Source organism: Macrotis lagotis, chromosome 1 (genome assembly GCF_037893015.1).
Source record: "Macrotis lagotis isolate mMagLag1 chromosome 1, bilby.v1.9.chrom.fasta, whole genome shotgun sequence".
Classification (NCBI taxonomy): Eukaryota; Metazoa; Chordata; class Mammalia; order Peramelemorphia; family Peramelidae; genus Macrotis; species Macrotis lagotis.
Genome location: NC_133658.1, coordinates 43,219,896 through 43,232,510, shown reverse-complemented (window position 1 = coordinate 43,232,510; position 12,615 = coordinate 43,219,896). Strand labels below are relative to the sequence as shown.

Sequence of the window (12,615 nt, the reverse complement as noted above, 5' to 3'; positions counted from 1 at the left end):
TTTTTTAAAAAGGAATTACATGAAGTAATATTCATATCAACAATTTTAAAAAAGGCTCCACCTACTCCAAAGAATTTATAGTACTCCCTTTTGTAGTAGCAAAGAATTAGGGAGAAAAAGTAGATGCCAGCAAGGGAATAACTAAACAAGTTAGGGTACACGGATGAAATGGAATATCACTATACTTTAAGAAATGATGAATACAAAGAATTTTGGAAAAACTTACTCAAACTTATCCAAAGTGCAATAGAGAAAAACCAGAAAAAAGTATACATGACAATACTAATTGAAAGACCAAGAAAAAGTAATCAAAACTGAATGCTGTGAAATCATGACCAATCAAGTCTGCTCCAGAGAAGAGATGAAAAGGCACCTTCCTACCTTCTTTGCAGAGGTAAAGGATTATGGTTGGGATACGTTGAGGAAAATGTCAAACTTTTTCAATGTGTCAGTTAGTTCCGCTGTATTTCCTTCCATTTATTCTTTGTTAAAAGACAGAGTTGTTTAGGAGTAGCCAGATGGATATATTGGGGAATGTAAGTAATATAAAAAAACAAACAAAAAGCAACCATTTTTTTAAAATCCTTTCAAGAAAACCCAAATGGATGGAGAATAGTTTTTGCTAAGACTAGGATCAGCACATATGATCAACATCCCTCTTTTCCCAAATCTGAATGTCTATCAAATCATTTATCTTGGAGAAGCACTACAGATAGTAAGAAGTTGGACCAGACTGCATAGGAGGAAAGAGGCACAATGAATTGTATTTGAATGCACTTTTAAGAACCACAAACTTTAAAATAACCGATATTCTCCTGGTGGTCTGCAGAACTGTGGAACATGGCAATCTCTGAGGAATCAAAATCACAAGTGAAGATAGACACACACACACAGAATATAAGCAGGCTGCCATATAATACTCATGGTGTCCAATAATATCATCTGTTCCATTTTTGAAATTTAATTTGTAAACAGTCTGAACTTAACAAACACCTAATAAAATAAGCATTTTTCATAGACAATTTTCTCTACTTTTTTTGTTTTGTTTTTTAGGTTTTTTTTGCAAGGCAAATGGGGTTAAGTGGCTTGTCCAAGGCCACACAGCTAGGTCATTAAGTGTCTGAGACCGGATTTGAACTCCTGACTCCAGGGCCGGTGCTTTATCCACTGTGCCACCTAGCCGCCCCAATTTTCTCCACTTCTTGAGCAAAAGTCATCACCTGGGTCTAACGTGTGACTGTGATAGGGTGCAGATTGGTCATGCAGAGAGACAGGTTTAAGGACTCTCCCTTGAAAGGTCTAGAGAGTAGAGGAAGGCCTCTGGTCTACCAGGTAGCCTCTCTATGGAGGATTTGGACAAGAATTGCACAGGGTGAGAAGCTATGGATGGAAAAGTCAGAGATGAGGTCAATACTGTGATTGCCAGGTCACCAAACTGAGGAATGGTTTGCCAGAAGTTATATAATCCTTTCCCAGGACTCTGAGGTGGGGTTGGGTTTGACTGACAGAAAACCATCTTTTAAGCCCCGAACCTAAGTTCCATGGGACAGATGAGGATAGGGTAATTTTTAACCAAAATTGACATCAGCTGTTCCCTGTCTCTCCAGCTTAGTTTGAAAAAGTTGTTGGTTTGAGCAACTGGGGAGTGGGTGGATTGGGAGTGTATAGGAGAAAGGCGTGTAAACAAGCTTAGGGAACCAGATGTTTGTAAATTGAACTTGGTTGTCAGCATTCCCAAGACTATGGCTCATTATGTGATGCCAGAAAAAGAAAAATAAAGAATCCAAGGAGGGAACCAAAGCCTACCTTTCATATCTTGAAAGAAGGAAATATGACTGGAGGAGGTGGGAGGCGGGGGGAGGAGAAAGGTGATGGCCGAAATAAGAGAGATAGCAGGCTAGGAAGAGTTTCACCTTTCCAAGTTCTTGGAGTTTAGCACAAAGATCACAATTTCTTTTAATCATCTGACAATTATTGATATATTTTGTTTTTATATCACTTCTATCCGCCAACATTTCCCTCTTCTCAATTCTGAGAGCCAGCCCTTGGATAAAGAATAAAAAATCGGGGGGGGGGGGGCAGTTTAGCCGAGCCAACCAAGATGTAAAATTAGTCTGACAGCATATTCGATGTCCAGCCTCCACAGTTTCTCCCACCTCTGAGGAGAGGTGCATTCTCAAGCTTGGTCATTATATAATTACATATCATTTAGTTTTAGTGGAAAGGACGCTGGACATTAATAGAACTAGGTTCTAGTTACAGCTGTAGCACTAATGAGCTCTTTAACTTTGGGCATGTCTCTGACTTCTCTCAGCCTCAACTTGTTCACCTATAAAATGGAAAAAAAAAGGAACCAACCATCTACTTTACAGGATTCCAGTGAAGATCAAGTGAGATAATGAATTAAAGAGTTTCACAAGCTTGAAAGCATTATGCAAATGTAAGGTATTATTAGTGTCATTATTCTAACAGCATGCCTGCCCCAACAGCCTTCCAAGCCTCTTTCCAGAGCCTAGAGCCCAGGTTCCCTGGAAGGTGTTCAACTGGCCCCAGGCTATAAGCAGAAAGGAGTGTCTGGTCTTTAGGGTCCCCAACTAAGAGAGCAAGTCTACTTCTTCCCCATTTCTGTCTATCTTCTCTTTCCAGCTTTCCTGCCTCTTTCCCAATGATCTTTGCCCCCACCTCCAGATTTTGACAAAGATCCAGCCCCCTTGCCCCATCAGAGAATGAGAACATAGAAAGAAATACTCCAATACTACCAGTTTAAAGAAAGAACCAACAAGCATCAAAGGACTCAGTGTAGATGATGATGGAAAGTGAAGTGAGGACTCTAAGGAGAGACTCAGAACCTAACTCTCTCCTGGTTTGCCAGCCTGATGGTGTACTGCTGGTCCAGCTACTATAGATGAGCTCCCAGGTCCTGCCTGCAGTCTCATGATTGCATCTGCCCAAGAGTATAATGCAAAAGACCAAATGATCTCTTTTTTCAGCAACAGGAAGTCCTGGTCTTAGGCTGCCCACAGAAGAAGGGCCCAGGGCATTAACCTAAGTAGGCATGGTACGGCACTGTTCTAGATCATTGTTACTGAACATTGTCTTCTTGGCAGACAGAGAGCCAAGGCATCAAAATGAGGCATGGGACTTGGCTAGGAGTCAAGGTGGGGGTAGGGTAGGGGTAAGGTCAGGCCACAGGCTGAGGAAAAGAAAAGCTCAATTCATCCCATTGCCCTTAGCATTCAATCCCACGGAAACCCTTGAACCTCATTCCTCAACAGTGTCCCCCCCCAACCCCATCTCTTTGCATTTTGACCTCAGTATGCCTTGACCTGAGGGACCCTCCCTCAAACACCTCTCTATTACTATAACCAATAGGCCATTTTAGTTTTGAGCTGATATCAAGGATCTATGATCTCTCCGTCTCTCTGCTATGCCAGCACCACCTGCACTGTGCCTAGCCCAGCAGATCCCCTGCCATCTGGAAGGAGGCTAGTGTCCCAAAAGCCTGCCCCAGCCAGGGATGCCATCTGGAGCAAGCCCAGTCTCTTGCAGATATCAGCTGAAAAGTCCCACTCTCAACTCCCAAAGCTCTCCCACTCCCATCTTCATTGAAGCTTGCCCCCATACATCTGGCAACTGGTTACTTCATCGTGTGGTTAATTTGAGCCATAGTCATTGTGAAACCTTGACACTTGCACCTAAGCCAGAAAGGGCCCTATATCCATAGCTGTTGAAGCCTAAAAGAAGACAGACCCTCCTCCTCTTCATTACTCTGTCCCCATATTTAACTGACTCTTTAGACCTATCAGAATGTAGGCAAGAGGAAAAGAGTAGGTCCCTCAGAAAGACAAATACCCCAACTATTTCAAGTAGTTACTGATATAAAGAGCCTCATGTAGAGGAAAAAACCCAAGAGCAGCACCTTATGAAACAGCAAAGAGATAGAAATAAAGTAGATACCAATTAAATGGGAAAAGAGCTAAACAAATTGTAGTCTATGAATATAATGGAATATGATAGTGCTCTAAGAAACTACAAATAGACTGTCTGGAGAAGCATGGAAAGGCTTACAAAAACTGATGCAAAGTGAAGCAAGGAGCCAGGTAAAGAATGCGTACTCTAACCGCAACAATGTAAATGGAGAAAATCATCTCAGAATAATCAAAACTGAATGTTATAAAATTACAAAAATGAGATAAGAAAAGATACTTCCTTTGCAGAAGTTGAAAAGAGGCCTGTAGTCACTGAGGGTGAAAAACCACATGTGATATCAGGGTTGGTTTGTTTTTTTTAATGTTTCCTGTGGATTTGATAAAAAAAAAATTTTCTCTTCCTCTTGTTTCTTTGTTTTTAGATTCAGTTCTCTGGGAGGGAGGATAAAATACAGAGGGAAGTCCAGGGAAATAAAAACAAAAGATAATGATAAAAACTTATTTTTTTAAGGGAGGCAGGAATTTTGTCCCCCATGAATCCTGAAATGCCTATACTTCTACCCTATATCTGACGCTACTCAAAAACATTTACAAACTCCTTCCAGCCTTAAATCTCACTCTTCTCATACTCTGCTCAGGACTTCTTAGCAAAGGTGATTGTGGGCAAACTCAAAGAGCAGGCACATTTGGTCTTCAGCTCTGCTAGCTCCCAGTGGCCCTCCTCCTTCCCAGGGCCTCAGTGTCCCCAAGCCTGCCATAGAAGAAAGATCTGCTAAAGTCATTGCCCAAAGGCTTTCAGGATGGAAAGTTACTCTTTCCAAAGGGAATTGCATGGATCAAAAGGACCCCTGAAGAGGACAGTTTTTCATATTTTAATGACTGTATTTCTGCCACAGTGGAACGTGAAGAAGAGCCCTTCCTGGCACACTTCGTCACCCTCGGTGCATCACTAGAAATGATCTCAGCTTCCTAGGACTTTTCCTCTTAGGGTTATCTTAGTAGCTGATCAGGTTAGTAGCTCCCCTCCCTACTGCTCTGAGGGTTTTTGCACACTCATTCCACCTGGACCAAGAATAGAAGTTCAAAGGGTGTTTTAATCAAACAAATACCCAAACTCTGCACAATACTTGAGCAAACAGAGATTGGAGAATTGGGAAAAGATGTCTAAGGGGAGTTAAAACTACTAAGAGAGTGAGAGCTCCAATTAAACTCCTGTTTCTTTCCAGCTGACCTGGCTTCTCCACATTTGAAGTTTTTTTTAAAGGACCAAACTATTTGTACCAGACAGTTTCTGATTCCTGGCAACTCCCTACCCCAGAGTACTACCTCCTCTTGGGAGAGAAAACTATGAAACCACTTCTCCCAAGCTGCGTGAGTGCTCATGCCAGCAAACCCAGGAGAGCAGATTTTGATAGCCTGTGGCAAGCTGATAAATGGTTCCAATTAAAACTGCCCCTCCCAGCCTTGTTCTGCTCCAGAAGAAGGCTAAGGGAAGGGCTAAAGAGAACCAGGAAGGCACCCCTTAAGGCTTTGAGCTTTAGGCCTTTATAAAGTAGAGGAATAGGGGTAGGGCCCATGATCTCACCTCCTCCCTTCCTCACCTGCCTTGGTGTCACAGTTGGTTTTCCAATGCCACCACTAAAATGCCCCCTTTAAGCTGCAGAGATAGCAGGGCCTGAAAAGACCTATGAGGCTCCCCCACTTTGACCTGATACCAGAACAGATGATGTCAAGGGCCCAGTAGGCTAGTAGCTAGGGAACCCAGAGAGAACCTTCAACATTTCAGTCTGTAGGTCTTGGTTGGGGATTAAAGCACAGAAGAGAGGAAGCTTGGCATAGTAGACTGCCAGCTGGCCTCCAAGTCTCACCTCTGACACACACTGGCTGTGGAACCCTAAGGAGGAAGTCATTTAACTGCCTAGTGTCCCCAGGCAACTATCTAAAAGCTTTAAATTAACAGGTAGGGAAGGGAATAAAGTGCCTACTAGGTATCAGATGCTTTACAAATATGAATATATTTGAATTTCACAACAACCCAGGGAGGCAGATGCAATTATTATCCCCATTTTACAGATGAGGAAACTGAGACAAACAGGGTCAAAGTAAGTGTCTGAACCTATATTTGAACTCATCTTCCTGACTTAGGACTTCCATTCACTCTATTCACTGTCCTAGAGCTGTGATTATCTCCATTTTACCATTGAGAAAACTAACCCAGATGGCAGTTAAATGACTTGCAGCTAGTAAATAGCTGAGGGCAGATTTGAACTCAGAACTTCTTGATTCCAGATCCAGGGCTCTCCTGCACTGTGCTAACAACTTCCTCGACTGATGAAATCACAAGTCCTGGCTAAAAATAAAATAAAATGCTTTATGAAAGGGAAGTCAGAGACCCAAAGATCTAGACTGTCAGAGTTATGCCCCCTCATCCAGGGTTCAATGAGATTTTGTGAATCCTTCTGATCTGAGCCTGGGAGAAAGCTCTTAAGAGAAAGTGAGGACTTGGATCCCTAGGACCTTAAGAAAAGTCAAGTGATAGGCTGGCTTTTGCCTAGTTTCTAGTGCCCCAAATCCTCCCTTCCCACTGCAGGCCTTCTCAGTGACTCAGCAGCATCTTATTTCCTTGGGGTGGCACCAACTGAGGGGTTAAGAAACCCCAGGCTATCACCCTTCTCTTTGCAACTTAGTCATTTTCACTCCAAGAACCTCCTTTTCCTAAGTGATCACCAATCATAATAAAAGTAAGCATTCGGATGGACTTCTTTAGTGTTATCTTGTATGATTTTCCCAGAAGCTCCATGAGGTAGGTTACTATTATTATCGGCAGCTTACAGATAAGGAAACAGACTGAGAGGGAGGTTAGGCGACTGGCCCAGCATCACACTGTTAGTTGGCATCTTCCTGTCGCCAAGCCCAGTAAGTCATCTGGCTTCTGTCCTACCTAACTGTCAAAATGATATGAAAGCTTAAGAAACCTATGGTTAGGCAGCGGTTGGATAAGATTGGCTGGAGATAAAATGGATTGTCTCCGGTGCTTCTGCTATCTTTCCACACCTATCCCTGTCTGATCAGGGCCCAAGCTGCAGCCCTCTGTGTTCTAGACTTTTCCTGACATCCTCCCTCTTCATTACTGACTCTAGGATCCATTCCCTTGGACCCTGGTTTTAGGCGAGCAAGTGTGGAGAGGCCAAAGGAACTTCAAATGCCTTATTTTTTTTTAAGTCTTTTTTCTTTTTCTTCCTTTGGTTTTAATCAGGAGTCTTTAATGCCTTAATCCAAAGGACAGACTGAAAATGGTGGGAATCTGTCAAACTACAGTGAGTGAATACCACCCAGGCAGTGCTTATTTGGCATCGGGTTAGCCCCAGGGCCCACAGTAAAGAGATATGTCTCATGCAGGGCCATTTCAGTCCTGGGAGAATCTCCCTGGCAAGGCTAACCTCAGGGAAAAAAAAAGATAAAATAAGGATTTTATCTTCCCTGCCCTGGTTTCCCCTTTCTTTCCTTTTTTTGTGGCGCTCAGTGATGTCTTTAATGTCTCTTCCTTCCAGGTACATGGTATTTTCTCTCCTAGTCTCAGGAAGAGATCTGAAAAACTTATTCACATGAAGCCAAGCCCTAATGAGTTATCCCTTCCAAGAGTATTTGTATTTTAATGAAGGGCAAAGCTTTCAGCCAAAGGATTGGTTCTCTAATGTTGTACAAGAGAAGGGTTTGGGGACTGGACAGCAGCATGGAAATATCTAAGGATTTATTGATGGGGGCTTTTGCCAACTGTACTTTTCAGAGACCTCAAGAGCATAATGTGAGAGTAGTAATGAGATTTACTCATGGTAGACTCATGGTAAGAATATCAGTTCCCCCCTTTACTAGGGCCTGCGCTGAGTCTCAGTTTCCTTATTTGCAAAATAAAAGAGTTGCCCTTGACTGTCTCAAAAGTTCCTTACAGTTTTCAGTTCTATGAGCTCATTCCAAAGATCCACCCTGCCACAAGCCTCTGAGGACAGAAGGTCTGCCAACATTCTGTTCAATCTCTTGCCAGTCCCAACATGAAACTCAGGGAGGGGAGCCTCTTCATAAGTTAGAGGAGAGAAGGCGCCTCAGAGTCCTTACAACTTTTCCATTTTTCCCTGATAAAGGCACAAGAATTCACCAGCCCTAGCCCAACTGCTGGAAAACAAGCCTAAGTTCCGGGAATCATTGTAAACCGAATCTAAAGGACACTCACCCAGACCATAGACCTTCTCCCAGGAAGGCAGAGCTCGGTGGTTTGATGCAGTGATGGTCCCATCTGTAGGCTGGCTACAAGGGACCTGCTCTTCTGCACCCATAAGGACAATGTGCAGGAGGTTTGGAGGAGGAGGGGGAAGCCAGGCTTCTGCTGCGAGCCAGATCAGCAAATCAAAAGTTACTTTCCCAGCTTGCCAAGGACATAATTGCTGCATTTCACCACACACTTGGGGCTTCCCTCTGCTAATGCCTGGAATCTGACAGTCTAAATCTCAGTTACAAAGTCAGTCCTTTGGGGCTGGGCAGGTATCGATATTAAGGATGCTGTTTACTGTTCTAGGGATCTGGGAAGAGATGCCAGGGTGCCTTCCCAGGGGAGGCCTGGAGGCAGTGACACAGACCTTAAGGAGCCTAGGGAACCAACCTTATCTTTTCATCACAATCCAGTGAGCCTTTGCAACCACATACTGGCAGGGGAAGGCAAGAGGGGAGGGGAAAGGGCTTCAGAGGAGCCTGACTGATTTAATCCAAAGGTCATAGAGTAAAACAGTAGCAGAGCAGGAATTGAGTTCTTCAGCTACAGGCTTCTTGTTCTCCACAAACAATTATTAAATGCTTACTGTTTTTCTGGCAGAAAAAGCCTCCCTCAAGAGGCTTAAATTCTAATGGGATTTAGTGAGGCAGCTGGGAAACACCTGAACTCAAGCCTTCAGTCTCCTTGAGACTCCAGACCCAGAGGACCCAGGCCAGGCCAAATATAACCTCCCACCTGCTCCATCTCATTCCCAACTTTCTCTTGAGGGCTCCCGGAAGATTAAGTGTGCCCTACCACATTATATCCTTCTGAATTCTGTTACCCTGCTTCTCCTCCCACCATCCCTGGCCTCTGAGCTTCATGTTCCCCCTGGAGAAACTGCATGATGACCCCAGCCCATGAACTCTGAAAGATTTTGGGTGGGGGGGAGAGTTATCTTCTCTTGCTTCCAAGGCTAGACCTTCCCCTGGTTTCTTTTTGCTCTGTTCTAGAGAGAGGGGACAGACCAATGCTCTTCCCAAACACCTACTCAGGCATCTTTTTTGTCTCTTAGATCCCTTTGGCAACAGTCTAGTGAAACCTATAGTCTCCTCAGAATCAGGCTTTTCAAGGCACAACATAAATATATTGAATTATGAAGAAAACCAATTACACTGAGATACAGATAACAAAAAATGTAGGGTTTAAAGTTTACAGGCTTTAGATTAGGGATCTTTGATCTGGACTACCCTTTCTCATCCCACAACCCCCATCCCTGATACCTTCCATTGGATGCCAGATGGTCTCAGCTCATACAAAAGCTTACATGAGTATGGTTGAACCCAGCTTCATCTCTTCCCTAAAAACAGATGGAAGTGACTAACATGCTCTCTTCCTCCCCTCCTTGCCCCCTGCCCATCTACCCCCCAAAGCCCTGGGGAAAAGAAAGGTCAGGATTATGCTTTTAACTGGGCTCAAATTTCCCCAGAGCTGTACTCTGAGATCTCTGACTGGAGAGAAATCCTAACACAAAGAAAACTGTTACTGCTAGCTCTATGCTCCATTTGCTGGGCCTCAGGTTATGCAGAAGGGCTCTCCAGTCTCTACACAGATGGGAGAACAGGCCCTTCTGTTCCCTCCTCACCTTAGCAAAAGCTCACGCAAGCAAGAGGTTTATTCCCCTGTGTTCCAGTCAGAATTTATTTAAGTCAATCCACAGCTGGTTAGTCTTAGCAGCACACTGGATAGACAAAAAGATGATTCCTCTTCCCTCCAAAACAATGACCCCAATATCTCAGAGTTCTTGGACTCATGGATCATCCATGAAGTGGGGACATGACGCTCATAGGCCAGGGTGGGAGAAGCATCAAAGCAGGCTTTGGAAGGAAGCAATGTAGCAGGGTATAGTTAAGCTTACAGAGAAAGCTGGTAAAGAGATGAAGTGGGCCTCAGGAAAAATCTGACAGATTAGAGAATCAAAACAGATCCTAGACCAAGGACCCCTCCCCTTTCTTCCAAGGAGTCAATGGAAAGACTTCAGGGATATGAGAGAATATTTGTAAAGCATAAATTTAGCGGCTTATTCCATCCATACATCCATATATCCTCCACCCATTCTTTCTTCCTTCCTTCCTTCTATCCTTCCATCCATCCATCCTTCCTTCCTTTCTTCCATTCATTTACCCGTCCATCCAGGGGGTCTGTAAACTTGGGAAGGAAAAAACTCTCATCTTTGTTGTACTCTAATTGGGTTCTTTTGTAATCCAATGCATTTTATTTTATTCCTTTTTAAAATGACTCTGCAAAAGGGACCGGAGACTTCTCCCAATTGCCATCAAAGAGATCTGGGGCACAAATAGCTTAAGATGACAAAAGAAAACTGAATTTCTATCCTTTCTTTCTCTGTAACCTTGGGCAAATCACGGACCTCTTAATTCAGCTTCCTCACTTACAAAATTAGAAAGCTACTGGGAATCACCCAGCACTCCAAGAGTGTTTTGAGATCAGCTATTTATAACGTGCTCCAAATTCTTTCAGATAATAGGGAAATTCAGAGTGACTTGACATTTACAGAATTTTTTCTTATGAATTTAGTCTCAGTTACAAGCAAGGGACTCAGGGTTTCACTTTTACTTCCATAGTTAGGGGTTTGAAATGTGCTTTGGAATCTTAAGAGAAAAAAGAGAGACCATTAATTCACCCAACCTCTATTTGTGGTTGATCACCAGATGGGGGTGAATATGATTAAGAGCCCTGAATGGTCAAATGACCTCCCTGGCAAGGAAAGGATGGAAAGATGGAAGGAAAACTTTCTCTTTAATCCATGTTTCATCCATTCATCCATCCATTTATTGAGTCAGATATTTATTAAGCACTACTGATGGCTAATTTCTGCTTTAGACAATCAGAATACAAAGACCCCTTTAAGGATCTGAAATTCTGCCACAGAGGTGGTCTTTCCTGACTTCTTCCCTCTTTATTTATCCCATAATCCATTCCCTTGTACTTTTTTAGGTTCACCAACCTGAAAATTTTAGGTTGACCAACCTGAAAAACCAAAGGAGCTACTGTTTTGGGGCACCACAACAAGTGTCTTTGCTATCTTTAAGGGGGAACTTTAATGCCTTAATCCACTGTTTATATCTCTGTAAAACAGAAAAAGGGGTATTCTCCTCTTCTTCCCAACTCTCAATTAAGGATCAGAGAGAAGAGATAATACATTTTTTCCTTCAAAGTTTTCTGGGTGCTTCTTAGCCAGTATTTTGACCATATAAACAAACCTTGAGAGTTCTTCCAGAATACTCAGCCTCCTCCCACTTGAGATCTAATGACTGAATGGTACCCAAACAACCTAAACTGGCTACCCTTTGGTTTCTCACCTCAAAGAAGGTTTCTTATCCAAGAGGCCAGCAGCCTTGGAGCCAGGGCTTTTAACCTTGTTCTTAGAAAAATATTCGAATAACTATTTCAATAGAATTAGTTTCTCTATGCTCCTGTGCGCTTTATGTCATGAATTTAAAACCATGATTCTGAGAAGGGATGTCCACCCAATGCAGCCAGAGGGGACCATCATCAACAAAACAGAAGAGAAGAATTCCTACCACAAACTCAAAATCATAGGATTTGGAACTGAAAGCATCTTTCAGAGATCATATCACTCTTTTCCTCAGCTGTGCTTTGCATATAGAAAGTATTTAACAAATCATTTTTTATTCATTCTTTCATTTTATAAGAAGTTAAGACTCAGACAGGTGGTGAGATGGTCAAGGGAATAAGTAGGGAAGTCAGGATGCAAACTGTTCTTTTTCTGATGTTCTTTTTTTAAAATTTTATTTATTTTGGGCAAGGGGGCTAAGTGACTTGCCCAAGGTCACACAGCTAGGCAATTATTAAGTATCTGAGCCTAATTTGAACTGAGGATCACCAGTCGCTCTCTAATGTTCTTTCTATTTTACTATTGTTACCTCCCTTGATTTTGGTGGTAGTGACTGATGGTGTTTTTTCAGTTGAGTCTGACTCTTTGTGATCCCATTTAGAGTTTTCTTGGCAGAGAATGGTTTTGCCATTTCCTTCTCCAGCCCAATTAATGAAGAGGGAACTGAGGCAAATGGGGTGAAGTGACTTGCCTAGGGTTAGACAGATAGTGTCTGAAGCTGGATTTGAATTTATGGAAATGAGTTTTCCTGACACCAAGCTCAATGCTCTAGTCACTATACCACCGAGCTTCACTGGACCTAATCTTTGGGCATCTTGGGAAGAGGTGAGAGTTGGTGTTCAGGTCACTATCCTATTCCCAGAACTCATCCCTTTCCTCTGGGAGATGTCTCTGCCAAGGCCTTAAGGTAGATCATTAACAGTGCAAGATCTTGGCGGCAGCCGCTGTGGGTGACCCTGGCGTGGGTGCTCTGGGCGCTGCGGGAGCCGAGGCAGCGGGGCCGCCGC

At 43.2% G+C, this 12,615-nt stretch overlaps 1 protein-coding gene across 5 annotated transcripts in view; it reads right to left on the bottom strand.

Moving 5' to 3' along the window:
• Positions 1–12,615, bottom strand: part of ST3GAL2 (ST3 beta-galactoside alpha-2,3-sialyltransferase 2) — a 62,742-nt gene that overhangs the window by 25,066 nt on the left and 25,061 nt on the right. The window contains exon 1 of one of the 5 annotated variants that reach the window (XM_074199383.1): positions 8,158–12,579. The exons of the other annotated variants lie outside the window; for them this stretch is intronic. The gene's annotated coding sequence lies outside the window, so the exon portion shown is untranslated. Of the gene's footprint in view, positions 1–8,157; positions 12,580–12,615 lie in introns of those variants that run through there. 5 annotated transcript variants of the gene reach the window in all.